Source organism: Carettochelys insculpta, chromosome 5, assembly GCF_033958435.1.
Source record: "Carettochelys insculpta isolate YL-2023 chromosome 5, ASM3395843v1, whole genome shotgun sequence".
Lineage (NCBI taxonomy): Eukaryota > Metazoa > Chordata > Testudines > Carettochelyidae > Carettochelys > Carettochelys insculpta.
Window position 1 is genome coordinate 46,834,096 of NC_134141.1, and position 24,824 is coordinate 46,858,919.

Consider the following 24,824-nt stretch of genomic DNA (forward strand, 5'->3'; position numbering starts at 1 on the left):
ACCATAGGGCCTGAATGGTAGGGGGTGGCACATCACCAGGTCAGCAGGCAATCCAATCATAACACTGACTCAAGTGGGTCGGGGTGTACCACTCCCTCTTTCCTTCCAGATCCTTTCCTACACTGTGTCCTGAGACTACCATCTGTGGGCTACTGGGGTTATTCCAAGAAGCTGACCCTTGAGGCAGGCAAGGCTTTCCAAAAAAAAGGTACCAACCACCCTTCAGCAGGCGCCACTGTCCCTGATCCTCTCACTTCCACCACCCTGACCCAAGCTGGGTTACTGCCTTTTATGTCTGCTCTCCAGTTGGAGCATGCCCAGCAGGACCTTAGGGGTGTAGCCTCCTCAGACCAAACAAGATTAACCCTTTCAGTATCAGTACAGGGTTAGTACACATCACATGTGAATATGAGATTTTCATTCACAATTCCTCTTGCTTTGAAACCCTGGATAGGTGTGAGATAGCGAATAAGAGAAAAATAGCATCAAAATTTGGACTTCATGTTAGGAGCTGAAGTAGTTCACATAATTGTTAAATGTAAATCATATTTTTGCAAAAGTGGGATATTACTTTTCTGCCTGCGCACATGCATACACACTAAAATCCAAGTGACAAAACTTCAACAGGGTCAAATTCTACTTTCATTTAAACCACTGTAAATCCAGTTAACTCAATTTACATTCACTGGGTACCATCAGGTTTTATCTTCTTGCCAACTCCATTCATTCATCCATCCCCCCTAAAACACACAATAAATAAGTCAAGCAGGAATGATAGCTCATATGTTTTCAGTGTATCTACACTTACATTCCACTTTTGAAAGAGAAATGCAAATGAGGCAAATTGAAAGTGCAAATGAGGCCCTGATTTACATATCTCTTGTCATAAGAGATTCTTTCAAAAGAAAGCAGTGCAGACGGGACTTTTTCAAAAATAAGCCCATCTTCAAAAGAACCTTTCCTCCTGAAACAAAATAGGAAGGGTTCTTTCGAAGATGAGGTTTAATTTTGAAAAAGCCCTGTCTACTCTGCTTTCTTTTGAAAGAATCTCATCCGAAAAGAGATTATGCAAATAAAGTAGAAGTTATGTAAATCAGTACCTCACTTGTACTTTTTACTTCACTTGCATTCTTCTTTCAAAAGGGGAATGCAAGTGTAGACACAGCTATGTAGTAGAAAATGGCAATGTGAATAAAATTGAATTATGGGCAGACTGATTCATGTGGAAAGCCAACACTGATTTTTAACTGGGTTATTCCTCATTTGCACTTGGAAAACAGAGCAGAATTTGGTCCTTTCCTTGGATGCACTTGTTTTTTGTAACTACTTTAGTACTAATTACAGCTACGTTGAGTCGAGATATTTCATACCCCTTTTGAATAGCGATACAATGATAGCAAACTCAAACACCTCTTAACTCTTACACTAAAGAGTGCTGTACACCATCCTCAGAAAAGAGCACCCCCAAAAGCCTGTCTATACTTTGGAGGAGCCAGAGAGTCACAGCTCCATGAAGCTAACAGTGAGGAGAGGATACTGGATGAAGAGGAGAAGGCAGAACATGGGGAACAGGTGGTGATCATAGTGAGCCATGACTTTTTTTTTTTTTTTTTTTTTTTTAAAGCTTTGGAGCGATTGAGTCAGTCTCTACAAAGCCCAGCACTGATAAGCTAGTGCAGGAGGATGGAACCTCTGTGTAAGTCTGGAGCTTGTTTAGATATTGCAGTGGCACATCTGTTCATTTAGGCCGTTTCTACACTAGCCAAAAACTTCAAAATGGCCATTTTGAAGTTTACTAATGAAGCGCTGAAATACATATTCAGCACCTCATTAGCATGCAGGCAGCTGCAGCACTTTGAAATTGACATGGCTCGCTGCCACGCAGCTTGTCCAGACGGGGCTCCTTTTCAAAAGGACCCCGGCTACTTCGAAGTCCCCTTATTCCTATGAGCAGATGGGAATAAGGGGACTTTGAAGTAGGCAGGGTCCTTTTGAAAAGGAGCTCCGTCTGGGCGAGCCGCGTCAATTTTGAAGTGCCACGGCCGCCCGCATACTAATGAGGCCCTGAATACGTATTTCAGTGCTTCATTAGTAAACCTCAAAATGGCCATTTCAAAGTTTTTGGCTAGTGTAGACATGGCCTTAGTCTTTTTTAACTAGGTTAGAAGAGGTAGTGAGAGAGCAACTCTGCTTCTGCTAGTTATCACCTTCTCATTTTCCCCTGCAGTTAGGCAGAGGGCCCCTGCAGAACAGTTTGTGTATGGGCACAGGAACATCCCATGAACCCATTGAGAGCTCCGGGAAACTTTCTGATGGTAGCCTGCTAACTGCTGCTTCCTTGTTTCTTCCTTTGCAATAAGAAGCTTTCCTATGACACTCAGCAATTACTCCAGTAGGTGCCATTTTAGCATACAAGCTAGCAGCATGCTGAGCTGGTCTGTACATGGTGCATGTTGCAGCAGTTGTCTTTCAGCCTGTTACCATCAGGAGTGACAGAGGGGTTTTAAATGCTCACTACCTGTGCAAAATAGTGCTAGTATTTAGTTCAATTGTCCTAGACACTGTGAGAAAGTCCTGAGGTAGTCTCTGTAGATCCTGCACTTTGTAGCAGTTAAAGAGATGCCTCAGAGGCTCACTGCACCCCTTTTGGCTCTACCTTCCAGTTTTCTCAGGGGCAGGGGAGGCAGGGTAGAGCCTATTCTCTTCAGCAACAGTCATAAATGGGGAAAGATCCCTCATGGATGTTGGGGCTCCTCCTGCCCCTTCCAAACTACCCCAAAGGGTGTGGGGCAGTCAGGGGAGGGAACCCAGTCCCCTCACACTCAGTCCAGGGTTCCAGCCCAGGCTGTCTCCCTCAGCCCAAAGGGCACCAGCCTCCACCCTAGGCCACTTCCATCACCTCAGTACCTTCTACTGGCTGCTGCCCTTCCTTGTTACAGGCTTTCCTCTGCAGCTCTTCCCTCCTTCCTAGTCTGTCTCCCTTCTTCTTTCCCTATTTACCTGAGGGGAAGCCTTATAAAAATGTTCCACAGGTCTTAATTGGCTGCAGGTGCCTGATTAGCCCCAGGTGCTGGATTAGCCTGCTGCTGCAGCCTGATCCTTGGCAAGCCTCAGTCCTTGGGGAACATAAAGGCACTGACCCAACTGCCCACATATTTGCCCTCCCTAAGGTCACCATAGTATGCTTCAGCCTGTGACTCCCCCTGCCCCCACCACATAAACTCATGCCTGTGAGCTACCCCCACTTGCCTCTTTTGCCTGCTACTCACTGCTATGCTTTAGGTAAAGCTCACAACTTGTATGGCTGAAGGGGAGTGACTTCAGTATCCCACGTTTTCATTTATCTTGTGAGTACACACACAACAATACCACTGTGCATTTTATAATTTGCACCTAGAACAATAGCCTCGAGGATCCCTCTGCCCACACTAGCAGAGTGGCTCAGTCAGGTCAGGAGGAGAAGGAAGAGACTGCAGGAAGACACATTCTGGCTACGTCTACACGTGAAGCCAACATCGAAATAGCTTATTTCGCTGTAGCAACATCAAAATAGGCTATTTCGATGAGCAACGTCTACACGTCCTCCAGGGCTGGCAACGTCGATGTTCAACTTTGACGTTGCGTGGCACCACATCGAAATAGGCGCTGCGAGGGAACGTCTACACGCCAAAGTAGCACACATCGAAATAAGGGTGCCAGGCACAGCTGCAGACAGGGTCACAGGGCGGACTCAACAGCAAGCCGCTCCCTTAAAGGGCCCCTCCCAGACACAGTTGCACTAAACAACACAAGATCCACAGAGCCGACAACTGGTTGCAGACCCTGTGCCTGCAGCATGGATCCCCAGCTGCCACAGCAGCAGCCAGAAGCCCTGGGCTAAGGGCTGCTGCCCACGGTGGCCATAGAGCCCCGCAGGGGCTGGAGAGAGAGCATCTCTCAACCCCTCAGCTGATGGCCGCCATGGCGGACCCCGCTATTTCGAAGTTGAGGGACGCGCAACGACTACACGGTCCCTACTTCGACGTTGAATGTCGAAGTAGGGCGTTATTCCTATCTCCTCATGGGGTTAGCGACTTCGACGTCTCGCCGCCTAACGTCGAAGTTAACTTCGAAATAGCGCCCGGCACGTGTAGCTGTGATGGGCGCTATTTCGAAGTTAGTGCCGCTACTTCAAAGTAGCGTGCACGTGTAGACACGGCCTCTAAGAGATACTGCAAGCCTCCAGTGGTTTGGATACTGAGGCACAGGGCTTGGGGGGCCACCCTGGCAGACAAAATGGACGGGGATGGAGATGAGAGGAGAAAGACCCACGAACAAGAAGACAGACATGCAGTAGGACACACACAGTGCTTCTCAAGCTGCAGTCAGACATGCTGGAGACTCTGTTAACCTTCAGGGTCAGCATACCTATGTTTGCCTCCCTCTATAGCCCAAAGGGAACTGCATTATGGGACCTCCTACTCACCCTGCCTCTGCTTTCCAAGTGGTGTCCAAGAAAGCTGCATTACCCTTACTAATCCGTGCCAGGGGAGAGTACAGGAAATTACAGCTGCATACACTGACCTGTGAGGCACACAGTTGGTGTGTACATTTGTGACATGAAAATTGTTGTTCTTTCCCCTTCAAAGGTTCTTTTTCTTGCATTCACAAAGTTTCATCCACTTACAAATATTGTTTGCATGGATTTGGAACAAAAATGTCTACTGATGGACACTTAATTCATCTATGCTGGCTGGGGCTGACATAATTCACAGATAATAATAGATGCATGTATTCACTGTGCTATATTACTAGCATTCATTACAACGTTCATACCAGAATACTAAAAAAAGCCAGGCAGAACACATAAAAGCAACACACACTACTGTGGCTCACTGTTAAAATAGTCTTGCAAAGCCTTCCTGAGCCATATAGCTTCTTGCTGAGTTCTTCTTACAGTCCTGGTACCCGGCTGCTCAAAATTAGCAGGCAGTCATTTCACTTCAGCTTCCACCCCAACAGAAACCCTCTCCCCTTTGGTATTATAAAGCATGGAGCAGGATGCTATTGCCGTTCGGATATTATTTTTCACTGAGATCTAATCTCACGAACAGACAGCACCAGCAGCCTTTCAAATGGCCAAAGGCACACTGAACTGTCATTCTGCACCTGCTCAGCCTGTAGCTGGACTATTCCTTGTTACTTGAAATGGCTGGTATACTGTTTTATGCACCATAGGAGTAAGAGATAAGATGGGTCTTCCAGGATCACTACTGTCATTTCAATAACCCCAGTGATAATCAACCAGTCTGGAAAGAAAGTCCCCTCTTGCAGCTTTCAGAACAGGCCTATATTCTTAAGAGTACCTTCCCTGACCATTCAGTGTAGACTTCAGTAAAAAGACCCTGTGCTCCACCAGTGCTTGGAATAACATGGAAAAGTTGTCTTTTATGTTGATGCATTCTGTGGCCAAGTGGTCTGGTGTCAAAAGAGGATTATGCATGCTGCCTATCACTCCACCACAGTTCAGAAATCCCATTTCTAAAAAATTATCCACCATGTCCTGCACACAGTTCTTTGCAGCAGGGTGTGATTGCTGGGCCTGCACACTTGTATCACAACAGCTTCCCCAGTGGATTTCCCAATTCCAAATTAATTCCTGACTGATTGGTAACAGTCTGGCATTGCGAGCCTGCACATAGTGACTGCCAGTCAGTGCAGCTCTCATTTTGGGATTACAGTGCTGGAGGGCTGGGGCGAGTTCTGCACGCACATTCAGGAATGTGGCCTTGTACTTTCAAAAGTGCTGCAGCCACTGTTAGTAATCCAGTACCCGCATAATTGTGCAATTCCACCAGCCTATGCATGTTTCTTGAACTGGTGCTCCACTGTCTCCGGCTGGTGTGCAAGTGCCAACAACCACCTCAAATAGTTACTTTCTATGTCCCGCAGCAAGTGAGGCTTGAGTGAATTGTCATGTTCCACAGAGCTCCTTTGGCAGCTCTGCAAATGCTGCAGGATCAAGTGCCCCATGCCCATTACAATAGTGCAGAGCTGTGCAGGATCCATGCTTCTCACACAGGTAGCAGACACATGGGTTGCTTGGACTTTTGAGAAGAGCCACGAAACTTGATAGGATGTATTTCTGCGTATCAAAGAGGCACTAATCCAGTGGTTATGCAGAAAGATTTACATGAATAACTCTCATGACTGATAATAGGAGTTGCACACAGTATATACTCGAGATATAATAATACCTTATACTACTTATAATATTATATTATATTACTTATTGGCTGTGTCTACACTAGCCAAAAACTTCAAAATGGCCATGCAAATGGCCATTTCAAAGTTTACTAATGAAGCGCTAAAATACATATTCAGCGCTTCATTAGCATGCGGGCGGCCACGGAACTTCGAAATTCATGTGGCTCGTCCAGACGGGGCTCCTTTTCGAAAGGACCCCGGCTACTTCGAAGTCCCTTTATTCCTATGAGCAGATGGGAATAAGGGGACTTCAAAGTAGGCGGGATCCTTTAGAAAAGGAGCCCCGTCTGGACGAGCTGTGCGGCGGCGAGGCGCGTCAATTTCAAAGTGCCGCAGCCCCCCGCATGCTAATGAGGCGCCGAATATGTATTTCAGCGCTTCATTAGTAAACTTCGAAATGGCCATTTGCATGGCCATTTCAAAGTTTTTGGCTAGTGTAGATGTAGCCATTAAGTGGTGCTCTCCCTCCACTAGTTGTCTTAGCATATTATACAAGTTCTCCTGCCTTCTGTTTCCAAACCCTTTATCATATGTGAACTATTATAAAGACACACACCATTTCCCAGTCCCTGGTTCTGTTGATTTTCAAACTGGGAAATTTCTGATCAGGCTCACATCTGAACTTTGCAAAAGCTTATGTCCTAATTTAAATTACAGCCTTGGTCGAGCACTTCTTTTCTTTCATTGCAAAATTGGAAACTACTAAGTTTAAAAAAAGGTTTTAAATGAACACTGTCATCGCTCTCTTAGCCTCCATTTATTTATTCCCTTTTTTTCTCCTCTGTATACTTCTATCTTTCTTATCTTTCTTCTTCATTCCCTACAAGTGTTTCTCTTGGACTTGTTATTTTTGGGACTGAGACTGCAATCCTTCCATTTGCAAAATTCCCACTAATTACAGCATATTTTGAACATGCTGGGCATGTCACACAGAGAATAACTGTAAATATAGCTATAATTTACACTCACATTAGTTTCAGGTCACTCTTCTTTCTCATTTGACAATACTTCAGAGAGCAGAAAAGGTGTTGTCCCTTAGCTCAGAGAAGGAAGGGCAAATATTGTGAAGTTAACACGATGTGCTATACGCTGTATCATACATTTCATAGACTGTAAGGCCAAAAGGGACCATTGTGACCATCCAGTCTAACCTGCTGCCCACTAAAAGCTACAGAAATTCATTCCATGATTCTAGAATCAAAGCCAGACTTGTGATTGAACCTCAGAGTATTGCTTAGAAAGACTTCCAAATCTGGTTTTAAATATTTCCAGTAATGGAGAATTGATAAATTTGCAGCTCATCAACAGATGTCAGACTTCAACTGCCAGTCACTGGACCATGTTATGCCTTTGTCTACTAAACAGCCTTCTGCTACAGATACCTTTTAGTGTGTAGATACCTATCAAATTCTGTGTTTGTCACAGAGGTTACAGAAGCAATAGATTCCATGATTTCCTGTGACCGCTGTGACTTCTGCAGTGGCTGGTGCACCTGACTCAAAGGCCACCTGAGCAGCTTGGGCAGCTCCTGAGCCAGGTGCACCAGCTGCTGCTGTGGCAGTCTTGGGTCCCCACTCCCCAGCAGTAGAAGTTTGGATGTGTGGGAGCTCAGGACTAAGGGAGCAGGGGCTGGGATACAGGGTATTGCTTACCTAGGGGATGCAACTCATAGCTCCATGTGCCGCCTCTGTCTGCAGGCACAACCACTGCAGCTCCCACTGGCTATTGTTCCCAACAAATGGAAGCTGCAGAACTGGAGTTTGTGGCAGAGCAGAGGCAGCATGTGGAGCTAGGAACTTCCCAGGACCCAGGCAGGCAAACTTCTCCAGCCCTGCCAACACCCCTGCTGCACCCTCCAAGCACTTGCTGTGCCCACAGCATCTCTGCAGGGCATATCCACTACAAGCACCTGCAGCTCCTTCCAGGTTGGCCCCCAGGCATCCACAACACCTCCAGAGCAAAGCCCATCACCCACAGCATTATTCCTATAAGCACCACAAGGACCCGCAGGGCCACCCCACCCAATTTTTAGCCAGAGAAATATAGTAGAAGTTGTGGAGAGTTCACAGGCTGTGAATTTTTGTTTACTTTCCATGACCTGTCCGGGACTTCTATTAAAAATAGCTGTGGTGAAAACTTAGCCTTACTTATAGACCATGATCAAGTCACACTGTAACTTTCTCTTTGACAAACTAAAGAAATTGCTCTCCTTAAAGCTGTTCTGTAAGGCACATTTTCCTGTCTCTGAATCACACTTGTAACTATTCTCTGAATTATGTCCAACTTTTTGATACCCTTTTTGAAGTGCAGACATCAGAATTGATACAGCATTCCAGCTGTCATTTCACCTGTGCCAAATACTGAGGTAATACAATCTCCCTGTTTGCTTTATCCTTGTTTACGTATCTGTGAAAAGTACGAACCTTTTTGGCCATAGCAGCACACACTGGAATCAGTTGGGATTACTGGACCCTACAAAGTTACCCTAAGTTCAACTGTTAAAAAAAATATGTGAAAGTTCAAAAGATGTACAATAACCATGAAAATAGGTCGAGCTGTTTTTGATGATGAATTATAACACGAGCAAGAACACCAGACAGAGGAAGGATATTAGTCTAAACAACCAAGACCTAGTGACATAATTCAAGGACTATGTGAGATCATGCTTGGTAAACAAGCAAATGTGGGAACGTAGTTACCTATGCCAAATCTGGCTTTATAGAAATGGATTTACTGGTACAAGATAATGAAATTAAAACATACCACCCAATTTTACCTTTTTTGTGGTTCTTATCAATAGATGGAAAAAAGAATCATCTTTCTTCAGCTCATACCCCAACCTGACAGCACTGCAACTCATTGCAATTTTCTTGATCTCAAGACAGATGGAGCAGACAAAGCTAATGGCTAGCTAGCACAAATTTTCAAAATGGCCATGCAAATGGCCATTTTGAAGATTACTAATGAGGTGCTGAAATGCATGTTCAGCACCTCATTAGCATGCTGCCAGCCGCGGCTCTTCGAAATTGCTGTGTTTTGCTGCTATCAGCAGAATAAGGGGATTTCGAAGTTCCTGGGGGGCCCTTTAGAAAAGGAGCTCTATCTGAATGAGTCACGCGGCAGCGAAACATGGCAGTTTCAAAGATCCGGGGCTGGCGGCATGCTAATGAGGCACTTCATTAGTAATCTTCAAAATGGCCATTTGCATGACTATTTCGAAGTTTTGTTTCAGTGTAGACATGGCCAATGACTATCTTCACAAGAAGGCGATCAGCTGACCTTGCCAAAAGTCATCAGATACCATGAGATCCAGTCCTCACCCTGCCGGGGGTGGAGCGGGGGGAGGGGCTGTTAATTCTTTAAAGCACGGAGGCACATGAAACCCTGTACTGTTTTCCCTACTTTTGTGTTGCCTTCTTCACTTGCATCTTACGATCACTCTTACTCTCTTGGCTTTTCATAGCATCCTAAAAGTGACTATAGTCCATTTACCTTAACCTGCCTTGTCTAAGCAGAAAGGCACAAGCAATAATCATAGAACCATAAGACTGGAAGGGATCTCCAGAAGTCATCAATTGCTACCTCTGCACTCTTGGAGGACCAAGCACCATCTAGACCATCCCTAACAGCTGTTCCTCTAATGTGCTTTTAAAAACCTCCAATGATGGAGATTCTACAACATCCCTAGGCAATTTATTCCTGTCCTTAACCACCCTGACAGTTAAGAAGCTAGTGATGTCTTTGAACAAAGCATGAACTAGGACCCAAGCATCAGGTGTCATGGTTGACCTTCAAGCCAAGGCACCCAGTTGTGACTTCCAGATTTTCAGCGAGAACAAAAATAAAGTTTTCTCCACATTTTCTATATTTTCTCTCTTGATATCCTGTGTCTCTCTCTTAGAAATAGAGAAGTAAACACGCTTTGTGCACTGGGACTGAAAGTGAAATGAATTATTTCATTTTCATCAAAGAAAGGTAATTCAGAAAATAAGAGGCTAATAATTTGCCTGCAAGAGGAGGAACTTGGAAGGTTCTAACTATTTTTCAGAATCACTCAGTTTTAGTGTAAATGCTTGTTTCAGCCTCTTGTTCTTTTTCATGTTTGATCAATAAACTTTCATGTTTAGAATGAACGCTTGTGGTTATTTGCTAAACAACCAAATAGAACTAGGGCCTCAGTAGAAACATAACCCCGAGCAAATACTATTGGATAGTTTAGATACACCTTCAACTCTGTGCCAACATATTATATCTGATACTGAATTTGTTGTCCTTCACCAATCCCCATCCAGTTCACAGTTCCTGCTTTCTACGATATAGTTCCCCATGCTGTTGGTATGAATTATTTTTCTTGTTCCCAGAATTATGACTGCATTTGAAACATTTAAACTTGCATTACTTGAGCCCATCTTACCAAGTAATCCACATTATCCTGTGTAAAAGTGACCTGCCCATTTCATTATTCACTACTCTACCTGTCTTCGGGTCATCTGAAAATTTTACATAAAATGATTTTACATTCACCTTTAGATCACGAAGTATGATATTAAATAGCATCGTGCCAAACATTAATCCTAGAGGAATCCCACTGGAAGGATCTGCTTAAAATGAGTCTCCATTAACAATTACATTTTGAGTAATCATTTTGAATCCCTATTACACTGACTTTGTACCATGTTATTTTTTTTTCTGAGCATTGAGTAGTACAATTTGTCAGGGACCACAGTCAAGGTAACAGATGTATAATTTTCAAAATATTGACACAACTTTATATTTTCTTCAGTCTTCTGGCACTTCTCCAAGTGTTTCAAGATTTGTCGAAAAATGACTTCATGATCAGGAGAGCTGTGTAGCCCACTCTTTCAAAATTTCTTGGGAAAAATGATCTGGAACGCCAGATTTAAATAGTTTAACTTTAGTAGATGCTGTTTAACATTCTCCTTAGTTATTACTGTAATGGAAAGTATTTCATCATCATTGTTGGCTCTGAATACACCATCTGGATTCTTTCCAAATGCAGAATCCTCCTGTTTTGTCTGCATCATTAGAAAACTTTATTATCTCCATCCAGTGATGAGCCTATAGCCATTAACAGAATTCTTAAAAACAACAAGAAGTCCTGTGGCACCTTATAGACTAACAGATATTTTGGAGCATAGGCTTTTGTGGGTAAAAACCCTCTTCATCAGATGCAAAGTCACAAAGCAGGCCTTTGCCCATGAAAGCTTATGCTCTAAGCTATCTGTTAATCTATAAGGTGCCACAGGACTTCTCATTATTTTTGCAGACACAGACTAACACAGCTTCCCTTCTGATACTTGATAGCATTCTTCTAATTTCTGATGTTAAAAAAATCTTATTATTCTTAAATCCTACCAGTGATGGATTTTTCATTAGCCTTTTTAGTATTCCTTATCAATTATTTGCATTTTAACTATTAATTATTATTCACTGCTACCCACTTTCCATTTATTCTATTTATTAATATTGTCTCTCTGTATTTTGTAGCATTAACAACATTTAAACTAAGGACTTAGGCTGGAGGAAGCACCAACATAATGAGAAGAATAATCTAGAGGAGGGCTCAGGTCTGAGAGTTCAGGAGATCTGGGTTCAATTCCAGATTTCTTGTACAATGTTGGGCATGTGACTATCCAACACTTTGCCAAGTTCCTTATCTATAAATAATGGAGACTGTTTCCTCACCTCCTACAGATGTTACATGATAAAACCCATTAATGATTGTGAGGTGCTCAGAAATTACATAGAAATTACAAAAGCTGGTTGAAATTTTTCCATCATATTATTTTTTCTGGCAGAAAATGTCAGTTCTTTGAAATTGAAACATTCCACATAACTACGTAAATTTCAACAACATTCTGATGGAACCCTGCCTTACTTTCTGCCTGCTGAGCTCCTTGGCAGCTCACACTTGTGGAACCCATTGTGGTAGAAGTTCTGAGGTTTTACTGTTTTTGTTCTTCTGCGGAATGATTTTTTTCCACAAATCTTATAATTTGTCACATTTTTTTTCCAAATCATAATTTGTCACAAAGTAGAACATCCCATTACCATTCAGCTGATTTTGAGAGCAAAGTTGTATGGAGCCTGGTATAAACTTGTTAGAATTATATTTCAACTATAATTTTCCACTAGTATTAATCAAAGCACATCTACACGGTCATCATCATTACTCAGACTACATCATGGGACTTCTCTTTTTCTTGGAAGTGCAGTATCAGTCTGTATGCAGAGATGCACACTGAATTGCAATTTTAATTTTTTCCCTTCTTTTTCAATATGTTCTCACTCACTGTGATATCTTGAAAGTCCTAGGGTAGCTAATTTTCACACTCAATGGCCATGTCTACACTTGCACCAAACTTCGAAATGGCCACGCAAATGGCCATTTCAAAGTTTACTAATGAAGCGCTGAAATGCATATTCAGCGCTTCATTAGCATGCAGGCAGCTGCGGCACTTCGAAATTGACGCGCCTCGCCGCTGCGTGGATCGTCCAGACGGGGCTCCTTTTCTAAAGGACCCCGCCTACTTTGAAGTCCCCTTATTCCCATGAGCTGATGGGAATAAGGGGACTTCGAAGTAGGCGGGGTCCTTTCGAAAAGGAGCCCCGTCTGGATGAGACGCGGCGGCCAGGCGCGTCAATTTCGAAGTGCCACGGCCGCCCGCATGCTAATGAAGAGCTGCATATGCATTTCAGCGCTTCATTAGTAAACTTTGAAATGGCCATTTGCATGGCCATTTCGAAGTTTGGGGCACCGTGTAGATGGAGCCAATAAGAGTCTTTAATCCACCCTTCCTGAAGCTATTGATTATGGTTGAAATGGAAAAAAAAAAACCTAAAATCAAACATCTCATTTTCAAAGAAGGAAAACTACCACCAAAGGCTCTAAAATGTGATGGGGCCTTTATAGAGGCGTATTTATTACCAGAGTGGTCATTCAGCACGTGTTCTTATACTTTGGGCTAATTGTTGTTATTACTCCTAGGCTTGAATTATACTCCAGTTCCTGTTACACTGGTTACCACATGTTGTGTGTGTCAGTCTTATACCTCCTCTAGACTTCCAAAATTGCTTTCATAATAATCTAGTTTTCCAGGATTACTGCCACCAGTCTACGTTTTTCCTCCTCACTATCTTTTAACAACATTGGCTAAATCCCATTTCGGCCTCAGAATTTATTGGTTTTGAGGCATTGTAACTCATTTATCATCTCTGTCTTACTGAACCTGCAATCCTCCAAGATAGTGAGCACACAGCCAGCTGAGATTTTTGTTAGTGTTTTCTGTCTCCAGTTACTGTGTTCACAAACCATTTAATAAGTGTCCTGGAAACATAAACTTTTTAGGGAGTGGAGTTACTCATTCATGTTGGAGAACTCCAGATCTGCATTCCCAGTGGTACAGCACTCTATGGGGTTATGTCTAGATTTGAGTGATTTGTCAACAGACGTTTGTGTTGTAAGATATCTTTCGACAAAACTTCCGTTGACAGACTGTGTTCAGACTGAAAAGTGGATGGGTGTTTAGATTTGTTCTGTTAATAGAGAGTGGTCAGACTGCCCAGCAGTTCTCTCAACAAAAAGGCCATCCAGAACCACAGCAGACAGATGGTGCTTGATCCATTTCCATTTCCTTCTGGGATTCCTGGCAAGATGTGCCTTTAAAAGGACCCCCCACCAGACACCTGTTCCCTCCCCATGCTGAAGCATGCCTACCTCCACAAGGGACAACACATCCAGAGCAGGGCTTTGATGTTTTCTGGGAGACACAACTCTTTCCAGCGAGCAATGGTGCTAGAGCAGCCCCTGACTTGTTCTGGCGCCACACAGATTTGCTTCAGCACCTGCTGCACCTCCTGATGGTTGTCCTCCTCTTCTGCACAGAGGGCTAGTCTGACACCACCTTCAAAGAGCTCACCATTTCTGCTGAACACCTGTACTCGTCGCACAGACAGCTCTAGAGGCACTGCATCAGGTCCAGCTGTTGGGACTGGTTGATCATGGGGCAGTGGGACAAACAGAAATGGCTCCACAACTTCTGCATATGGAAGGCCACCTTCCTGGAGCTGCCTGGCTCACCCTACCTTCTGGAGAAATGCTGCCTGGCTGAAGCCTGCCATTCCCATGGAGAAGCAGGTCGCAGTCACCTGTGGAAGCTCGACACCCCTGACAGCTAGTGCTTGATGGAAAGTTTGGAGTGCGGAAGTCCACCATTGAGGCCTTACTCATGAAGGTAAGGCACTCTCAGGGTGCAGTCCCCGCATGGGGTAATGTCCCGCCCAATGGGAACCCTTGGGAAGTGGGGTTGGGTGTGAAGGGTGGGGTTTGGGAGGCAGGGCAAGCCCCATCCTGGGGGACCATGCCATTCCACCCTTGCACAGCCCTACTGTGGGGAGGGAGAGAGGGACTCTTATGGGGCCCCAGGACTCGATCCCTCAATCCCTGACGTGTGTGTGCATTAGCACCCTCCTGCTGTGGAGGATCGTCCATATGGAAGATGTGGATGTAGTCGTGGACAGATTTGTTGCTTTGGGGTTCCTGAAATACATCAGGGCTATCAATGGGACCCACAATCCAATCCGTGCCCTGGAGCATAGTGCAGCCAAGTATATAAAGTGAAAGGGGTACTTCTCCATGGTGCTTCAGGCCCTGGTTGACCACTATGGCAAGTTCACAGACATTTATGTTGGGTGGTTGGGCCAGGCACATGATTCCTGTGAGTTCTGTGACTTCGGCCTGTGCTAGAGAACAGAAGCAGGCACATTCGTTCCCTGCCATGAGCTGGTGGTCAGGGACATTCAGATGCCATTGTGCATCATGAGGGATGTGGCCTACCCCCTCCTGGCCTGGCTCATGAAGCATTACACTGGGCAACTGGACTCCAGCCAGGAACTCTTCAAAGCCCATCTCAACTGGGCCAGGATGCAGGCCAACTACACCTTCGGTTGCCTCAAGGCATGCCTCAGGTGCCTGCTCACCTGCCTGGAAGCGGGGGGTTCAACTTCCCCCAAGTTGTAGCCGCACGTTGTGTTCTGCACAATATAGTGGAGGAGTAGGGAGAAGCCTTCCTCCTCAGGTGGAAGGTGGCAGTTGGGGGCAGCTCCAATCTGCAGGCCCATCAGGATGTGGTGTGGATCTGGAAGGCTCTGAGGGAGAGCTTCTTCCATGTTCCCCAGTAACCCTCCCAGGGCACCCCCCCGTGGGGGCTTTGGGCCCATAGCTCTACCCAGTTCCCACCATGACACCCCCACTTTACCTCCTCACCTTCACAAACCCCTGTCCAGTCAAGAGGGATGAAGGTGCAGTGCCAAAACCAGTGCAAAAGAAACAGTGTAATAAACTATTTACAAACAGTGCAGTGCAGTTAACTATGTATAGTAGGGTGACATGGGACGGAGGTCAGGGGCATCAGAACTTGGATGGGGGAGTCTTGGGATGGGGTTGGTGGGCCTCAAAACATAGGGGGTGGGGACTGCAAATCTGAGTGGAAGCAGAACCCCGAGCGGTGTTGGCCTTGGGATCCCCTTCTGCCATAGATTTGGGGACCCAATCGGGACTGGGTTGGGAGCAGGAGGAGGCATGGAGGTAGTGGAGCTGCAGTAGGGTCTGGGTGGGCCTGGGAAGCAGTGGGCGTGGGGAGCTGAGGGCGGGGGCGAGGGCAGGCTGGCATGGGTCTCCGCCATTACAGGAGGTCCAAGATGCCCTGTGGAATGGCTGGTGGGGGAAGGGGCAGAGGAGGCGGTGTGGGCAGCAGGGACATTAGAGCAGTGGGGGAAGCAGGGGCAGCAGGGCCATCATCTCTCATTAGACACTGGTGATGGTGTCAAAGCAGGATATGTGTTGGTCCCAGGCCCCCACCCACCACTCCACGATTTTGGTAATCTTCCAGAGGTCCCTCTGGAAGTCCTCCTGGATGTGGCAATAGCCTCTCCAGCTGCAGGCTTGGTTGGGTTGGTCCATCCTAGTGGTGAGGTGGGGCTGGCCCGGGCCTCGGATGGTATATGTGCAGCTGTAAGGAAGACACGGAAGAGTGATGGTGAGTCATTCACCTGCCCCTCACCATGAATAGCAATCAACACCTCCCAGGCCATGGGACAGGAATGTCATAGAATCATAGAATACTAGACTGGAAGGGACCTTGAGAGTCCAGTCCCCTGCTGTCACAGCAGGATCAAGCACCATCTAGACCATCTCTGATAGGTGTCTATCTAACCTGTTCCTAAATATCTCCAGTGATGAAGATTCCACAACCTCCCTAGGCCATTTAGTCCAGTGTTTAACCACCCTGACAGTTAGGAACTTTTTTCTAATGTCCAACCTAAACTTTCCTTTGCAGTTTAAGCCCATTGCTCCTTGTCCTATCCTCAGAGGCCCAGGGGAACAATTTTTCTCCTTCCTCCTTTTAACCCTCTTTGAGGTACTTGAAAACCACTATCATGTCCCCTCTAAATCTTCTCTTTTCTAAACTAAACAAACCCAGTTCTTTCAGTCTTCCCTCATAGCTCATGTTCTCTAGACCTTTAATCATTCTTGTTGCTCTTCTCTGGACCTTCTCCAATTTCTCCACATCTTTCTTGAAATGTGGTGCTCAGAACTGAACACAGTATGCCAATTGAGGCCTAATGAGTGCAGAGTAGGATGGAAGAATGACTTCTCATGTCTTGCTCTCAACTCTCGTGTTAATGCATCCCAGAATCATGTTTGCTTTTTTTGCAACAGCATCACACTGTTGACTCATATTTAGCTTGTGGTCCACTATGACCCCTAAATCCCACTCCACAGTATTCCTTCCTAGACAGTTGCTTCCCACTTTGTATGTATGAAGTCTATTGTTCCTTCCTAAGTGGAGTACTTTGCATTTGTCTTTATTAAACTTCATCCTGTTTACCTCTCCTGTCCAGATCATCTTGAATTCTGACCCTATCCTCCGAAGCAGTTGCAACCCTGCCCAGCTTAGTATCATCTGCATACTTAATAAGCATACTCTCTATGCCAATATCTAAATCACTGACAAAGATACTGAATATAACCAGTCCCAAAATAGACCCCTGTGGAACCCCACTTGTTATATCCTTTGAGCATGCCTGCAAACCATTAATAACTACTCTGAGAGCAGTTATCCAGCCAGCTATGCACCCACCTTATAGTGGCCCCATCTAAGTTGTATTTCCTTAGTTCATTGATAAGAAGACCATGCGAGACCGTGTCAAATACCTTACTAAAGTCTAGGTATACCACATCCACCACTTCTGCCTTATCCACAAGACTTGTTAGCCTATCAAAGAAAGTTATCAGATTGGTCTGGTATGATTTGTTCTTCACAAATCCATGCTGGATGTTAACTATTATCTTATTTCTTCCAGATGTTTGAGATAAATTCCTTAATTACTTGCTCCATTATCTTTACTGGCACAGAAATTAAACTGACTGATCTGTAATTTCCTCGGTTGTTCTTTCTTCCCTTTTTATAGATGGGTACTATATTTGCTCTTTTCTAGTCTTCTGGAATCTCTCCCAACTTCCAGGACTTTTCAAAGATGATAGTTAAAGGTTCAGACACCTGCTCTATCAGCTCCTTGAGTATTCTAGAATGCATTTCATCAGACCCTGATGACCTGCAGACATCTAATTTCTCTAAGTAATTTTTAACTTGTTCTTTTTTTATTTTATCCTCCAAACCTACCCCTTTCCCACTAGCATTCCCCCGATAGGCATTTCTGCATCAGATTTCTTGGTGAGACCGAAACAAAGAAGTCATTAAGCACCTCTGCCATTTCCAAGTTTCCTGATATTGTTTTTCCCCACTCACTGAGCAGTGAGCCTACACTGTCCTTGGTCTTCCTCTTGCTTCAAATATATGTATACCCTTTGCCCTTTATATGTCTAGCTAATTTGAGCTTGTTTTGTGCCTTTGCATTTCTAATCTTGCCCCTGCATACATGTATTTTTTGCTTATATTCATCCTCTGTAATTTCTCCTAATTTCCACTTTTCATATGACTCCTTTTTGATTCTGTGGTCTTTTACCATAATTTACCATCCTTCCCATCCTTTCTACACATTGGTATAGTTTGCTTTTGGGGACTTAATAAAGTCCCTTTGGAAAAACTGCCAACTCTATTCAGATGTTTTTCCTCTTAGCCTTGTTTCCCATGGGACCTTACCTACCAGCTCTCTGAGTTTACCAAAGTCTGCCTTTCTGAAATTCATTGTCTCAGTTTTGCTGTTCTCCCTTTCACCATTTCTTAGAATCAGAACTCTATGACTTCATAGTCACTTTCTCCCAAGCTGCCTTCCATTTTCAAATTCTCATCCAGTTCCTCCTTACTTGTTAAAATCAAATCTAGAACTGCTGCTGCCCAGTAGCTTTTTCCACCTTGGCCGTGTCTACACTAGCCAAAAACTTTGAAACAGCCATGCAAATGGCTATTTCAAAGTTTACTAGTGAAGCGCTGAAATACATATTCAGCGCTTCATTAGCATGCAGGCAGCCGCAACACTTCGAAATTGACGCGGCTCACCGCCACATGGCTCATGCAGACGGGGCTCCTTTTCAAAAGGACCCCAGCTACTTCGAAGTCCCCTTATTCCCATCTGCTCATAGGAATAAGGGGACTTCGAAGTAGGCGGGGTCCTTTTGAAAAGGAGCCCCGTCTGAACGAGCCGCACGGCGGCGAGCTGTGTCAATTTCGAAGTGCTGTGGCCACCTGCATGCTAATGAAGTGCTGAATATGTATTTCAGTGCTTTATTAGCAAACTTCAAAATGGCCATTTGCATGGCCATTTCGAAGTTTTGCGCTAGTGTAGACATAGCCCTTCTGACATAAAAAAATTGTCATCAGTGCAATCCAAGAACTCTCTGGATATTCTGTGCCTCCCCATGTTAGTTTCCCAGCATATGTCTGGATAGTTGAAGACCCCTATCACCACCAAATCCTGTGCTTTGGATGATTTTGTTAGTTGTTCTCCCTCATGGGGAGCTGGGTATGGCTGTCAACAAAAGTGCTGTGTTCTGTCGACTTATTGTCAACATAACGTGCTTGGTAATCTGGATGCTACCTGGATTTTGTTGACAAAATGCCAGTTTTCTCAACAAAACCCCCTAGTGTAGTCAATAGCTGGGGTGGCTATGCTTTTGAGCTGCAGCTGCAAACAGCTGCAGTATGCTACCTGTTCTAGTAAACTGGACACCGACATTGTCTAATTTTGATTTCTGGGCTTGCAAAGCCTAGTCAGTGTAAAGAACTGAGATGTTGATTGCTCGTTGAAGTCTGCTGTTTTAGACTGAATGCCTAGCATTGTGCCAAATGTCTCATTCCTGTTTACCAAGATCCTAAAAAGTATTTCTCTCGAGGGTCTCTCAGTCAGCCAAATTTTTTTAAAAAGTAAATCACAGGGAGCCAATCCTGTAGGACTGCATTTTCTGAAGTGTTGGGGGAAAAGTTGACTTATGGCCCAACCTAGTGAGATGCTGAACATTTTCAACTCCTACTAAAGATGAAGGACCTCAAGGAGCTCAGCCCCTCACTGCACTGAGGCTACGTCTAGACTGCAGGCTTTTGTTGGGAGCCCAGACATCTCTTGAGAGAAGTCTGAGGCTCTGGAAGCCTTCTGCCAACATGCCGGTCATCCTCATTCCACAAAGAAGAAGGGATGTGTCAGCAGAAGGGGGTTTCCTGAATTTGGCTCTATGTTGGCAGGAGATATATGAATGCATCATCCAATTTGCGTATCTCTTGCTGACAGTTCTCAGCAATCTAGACATAGCCTGAGTTAATAGTATAGTTAGTAGCTACACACCTATATTTTAAGCAGTTCCAACATTGAAAAATATGTATATATTAGGGGATCCTAAACGTGGTGGATATTATTCATTTACTTTATCCCGCCGAATAGTCTTTGCTTGCTTGTAGCATTTGTAGTACTTTTGTAAGTTCCAAATGGACAGCTCTGCAGACCACAGGCCTCCATTTAGCCATAGCAATGGCAAGAACAGTTTATGTTTCAGCTTACTACCCCATTACTGTGACTCAGCCAGCCTTCATCAGGAGGGACCACATCTCGTGGTGAGACACTAGTTCAATCCCACTCAGAAAATCAAAGATTAACGACAGAAAGAGGCTAATTAGGTCAGCAAACCCATTCTTTCGCAGAACAGGATTATTCCTTACTATATATTTTCTTGTACATTGTGGCGTCTGGTTTTAATGTCTTCAGAGTTTCTGTCTTCGGTGTTTCTACAGAGACTAAAAACAAGGTTGTCAATCAATAGTAGTTCCGATAGCGGGTTGTTTTTTGCAGCATGGACACTACACTAGAATCAACTACACTGGGGAGGCAGCATGGTCTGATGACTGCCAATATGAAAATATGTGAGGAGATCAGGGTTCTATTCCAGATTCCACCACAGAGTGCTCCTCTGTAGATGTTGGATGCCACTGAATCTGTGTGTCTCAGCAACCACACTGGCAATAATGAGACTAATACTCTCCAACTCATAAGCTGGTACAAGTTATTGTAATGTAAGCCCCCAAAACCACCAACTATCTTTCAGTTGAGCAGTTTGCACTGTTTGCTGTCATGGGCTGGATTTGAATCACTGACCTAGAAAATAAAGGAAATCAGTTTGAGTTTGAGCCTGTGAGATGCTAAGAGCTTTTGCTGAGATGCCAAACAACCTCTTTACCTTCCAGAAAGCTCACAACACTTCACAGGATTAGGAATCCATTGATTTACCCAGTTCTCTCTGCCACATGTTTGATTTTTTTTTCTGTCCATACATACATAATTCTGAGTCCCGCTTCCACTGGAACAGGTGATGAAATTCCTGTTGGCTTCAATGGGGCAAGATTTGGCTGTGGTCTAAACGAAATAAACCCGCTAAATTAATATAAACTTGCTAAAGGATATGCTGAAAGATAATGCATATCAGACATAAGGAACTTCTAAAATAGTTTATGTACTGTAAACATGTCATAATACACAACGAAATACTTTTCCAAATGAGAATCTGTTAAAATAAATATGCTAAAGTAATTGTTACAGTCACAAAGCAGCTATGCATTTAGGGGGCGTCAGCCATACTTAAAACCAGAATTATCTCACAGTGTGGCAACCTGAGCTTCTGACTCTGCACTCCATTACATCATTTTTATGCCTGTGTAACTCCACTAATGGAGTTCATTCTGGTGGAAAACCACTCTAACAGAATGAAAAAGTAATCCCTAAATGTCTGGAAGCTGGAAAGAGAACACACGTAGCAAAGGTTTTGCAAAACATTTTAAATTCAGTTTTCCAAGGAAAAATCCTCAAGTGCAATAAAAATGTCATTTCTTAGCATAATAGATTAGTAAACTTTGTGGGATGGAAAATGACCACATTATATTCTTACTTAGGGAGAAACCATTAAATATTTTAAGTCTCAAATGTGACCTGCTTTTTTTCCCCTTAAAATCCTGCTTGGTACTTACAGTATATCAGAAGTATCATATAGACAAAACCTACTTTTAAAAGTTACATTTAGAATAATTTCTTCTCTATACCCCCATTTTCTTTCTAATACACCTTACCTCTAATATATTGGCAATGATTTTAATTCCCTTTAATCCCTGCATTTAACTACATCTCATCTTGGATGGTTCACTGACATCTCAAATTCATCACCATAAATAAGCCCACAATTTTCTCTGCCAATCCTCACCTCTATTTCCACTTTTACTGCTATTGATAGTACTTCCATTTTTACTGCTGTTACTGTATATTTTCCCAATCACACAGTTTTGTCAGCTGGGTTTATCTCATTCCTACCTCTACTTCTGTCCCCACATTAAAAAGTGACCAAATGATTTTTGCTTCTTCTTCTTCTTCCATGACATTTAAAAATATCCGAGTCTCCCATCCTGCCCTACATTCTGAAAATCTCCATCATTGACTAATACCCTTCTCCTCTCAGATCTTCCAGATACTTCCTTTGCCAAACTCCAGTCTGTCCAAGATATATCATCTTGCTCATTGTTCACACAGCATCACTCCCCATTTGCTGTCATGCATTCTTTGTGCTTGGTTGTACCACCACTCTGCGCCAATCTAAAACTCTGACCTTTAGTTTTTTTGCATTCCTCACTTTCTCTTCAGTACTCATTCCCACACCCTCATTTGCACTTTCTGCCATGCCTCCCCGCATATACAAATACCTTAAACTCCTTTGCTAACTCATCTTTTTATCCTCATACAAATTCCTCCCTAAAACCCACCACGATCACATAACCTATGGGAAGTGATCTTTGAAAACAAACCAACGAAAGTTAGTTTAACAAAACCACTAAGACATGTACCTGACTTTATCCTACTCATTGCTCACACTCTTTTCTCTTTTTCTCAGTTAGGAAGTCCTCACTTGCTATGTAATGGCTGAGTTGAAGGGACAAGCTGTGCCCTAGGCTTTGAAAAAAGGACACCTACTGCTAGGCCCCTAAGTTCATTTTTAGGCCTCTACATAAGTGATCTAAAGTGCTAAGTACCCAGCATGTCTCACTGACTTTAATTTCAATGGGAGATATGTGGCTGAGGCTCCTCCTTACTTTGGAAATCTCATGTATAGTGCCATCCTTCCATCTCTTCTTCCTTTCCTGTTTAATTATATTGACAGTCCAGTTATGAGACTACTTGCACACAAGTTTCTATTGGAATCAATAGATCATCTGACATGTGTGTATTGATATAATTGTATTCATGTTTAGTGCTATTTTTGTTCTTTAATTTCTATTTCAGGTGGCCTGAATTTGCCTTACTACAGCTATAGAAAGTATATCTTACAGTATTTGAGTTAGATAAAACATGCATTTTCTAACTTATTTTCATTAATATAAAATATATACATTAAAATTCACAAAGAAAAATAATGGCCAGATTATGTGTCTTCATTCAGCCACCAGTCATGAAAAGGGAGGTACAGAACTGAGCTGTGTCCATGGAGGTTCCTCATTTCTGTGCGTGACTGAAGTGCTGTAGAGGACACAAAGGCACTGGCTACACACTCTGCTGGCTAACGTAGGAAGGCGAATGTGGAGTTATGTTTCTAAACTTGCCCTTCCATGTACCATGACTGTTGGTATTAGCATTTTACTTATTCTGCCACATTTATGGTACCCATGCATGTTTCAACACAGAATAGATCGGGGACACGGAACTTGGGTTTCTGCAACGGACCTGTCCCCATAAAGAAAAGTTCATAGACAGGACCTGCATGGGATATAGGTGCAGGGAGGGGGCACCCCATTTAGCAGGTAAATTTTGGCAGGGGCATGGCGGGGGGGTGGACCTCTCAAGTGCTGCTACAAATGAGCTATGGTGATCAGTGATGGTTTCCAGAGAAAGGGCAGGACTACTGCATATGTAAAGATTATTGAAAACTTTCCTGCCCTATAAAAAGCATTAGCTATCTAGAAAAAAGTAAAGCCAAACACACTGCACAGACTGTAACCAACCAATAGCAGCAAGGTTATCTTTAACACGTGATGTGAAATATTGCTCTTACTGTCTTCAGAAACTCCACCTCTGAGGCAGTCAGTTATGAAAGGTAACATAATTATCTTTTCCTGCTCTGGTTTCACTTGCAGGCTGCCAGTAAATATATTTTGTATTAGATCACATTTCCCTAACAAGCAGGGTGAGAGCTCATGACATTAACAAAAATTTAAGTCTGTAACTGGACAATTTGGAAATCACAAACCTCACGCACATAAACAGAACACTGAATCACTGAGAAATGGAAGAGGGAAAGATATGTTTTCATTAAAAACAGAAAAGGGCAAGAAAAAAATCACAATTTTCATTCTTCCTGGAGGGTAGCACAAACAATTCAGTAGGCAAAAACAAATTTAAAGACAAATTGTAGAAAAATCCTAGAAAACAGTCTGTTTAAGAGAATTGCGCTGCAGACTTATTTACATTTGCTTAAATAATTATTTTTTTCCTCTGTGATTATTTACTCTTAAACAAGGGGCTTGTCTACACTAGCCCCCTTCTTCAAAGGGGGCACAGTAATCAGCCCAAGCAGGGAATAGCAATGAGGTGCTGCAATGTATATGCAGCACCTCATTAGGCTAATTTGCATGGCAGGAACTTCAAAGTTAGCAAGTTCGAAGTGCCAACAAGCCCTGTAGCTGTGGGCACTTCAAAGTATGTATATAATTGGAGAAACACATCTCCTAGAGCTGGAAGTGACCTTGGAAGGTCATCTAGTCCAGTCCCCTGCCCTCATGGCAGGACCAAGCACCAGCCCTGGCATCTATTTGCCCCAATCCCTAAAGGGCCTCTTCAAGGATTGAGCTCACAACCCCAGGTTCAGCAGGCCAATGCTCAAACCACTGAGCATACTCATGCAACTTCAAGGTGTCCTTAATCCCCAGAAGTTTTGGGAAGTGCCCACAGCTACACAGCTTGCTGGCGCTTCGAAGTTGCTAATTTCGAAGTTCCTGTGGTAAGAATTCCCCATTCAGGCTGATTACCGTGTCCCCTTCACAGACTAGCCCAAGTAGTTTTAGGGCTTTGCTATT

At 43.8% G+C, this 24,824-nt stretch overlaps 1 long non-coding RNA gene across 1 annotated transcript in view; it reads right to left on the reverse strand.

Moving 5' to 3' along the window:
- Positions 1 to 15,722: 15,722 nt before the first annotated feature.
- The window catches only part of LOC142013082 (uncharacterized), a 62,698-nt gene continuing 53,596 nt past the window's right edge, over positions 15,723 to 24,824 (reverse strand). The window contains exons 2-4 of the long non-coding RNA XR_012645539.1: positions 21,052 to 21,129; positions 20,439 to 20,513; positions 15,723 to 16,277 (exon numbers count right to left, since the gene is read on the reverse strand). This is a non-coding gene — a long non-coding RNA (uncharacterized LOC142013082). The remainder of the gene's footprint in view (positions 16,278 to 20,438; positions 20,514 to 21,051; positions 21,130 to 24,824) is intronic.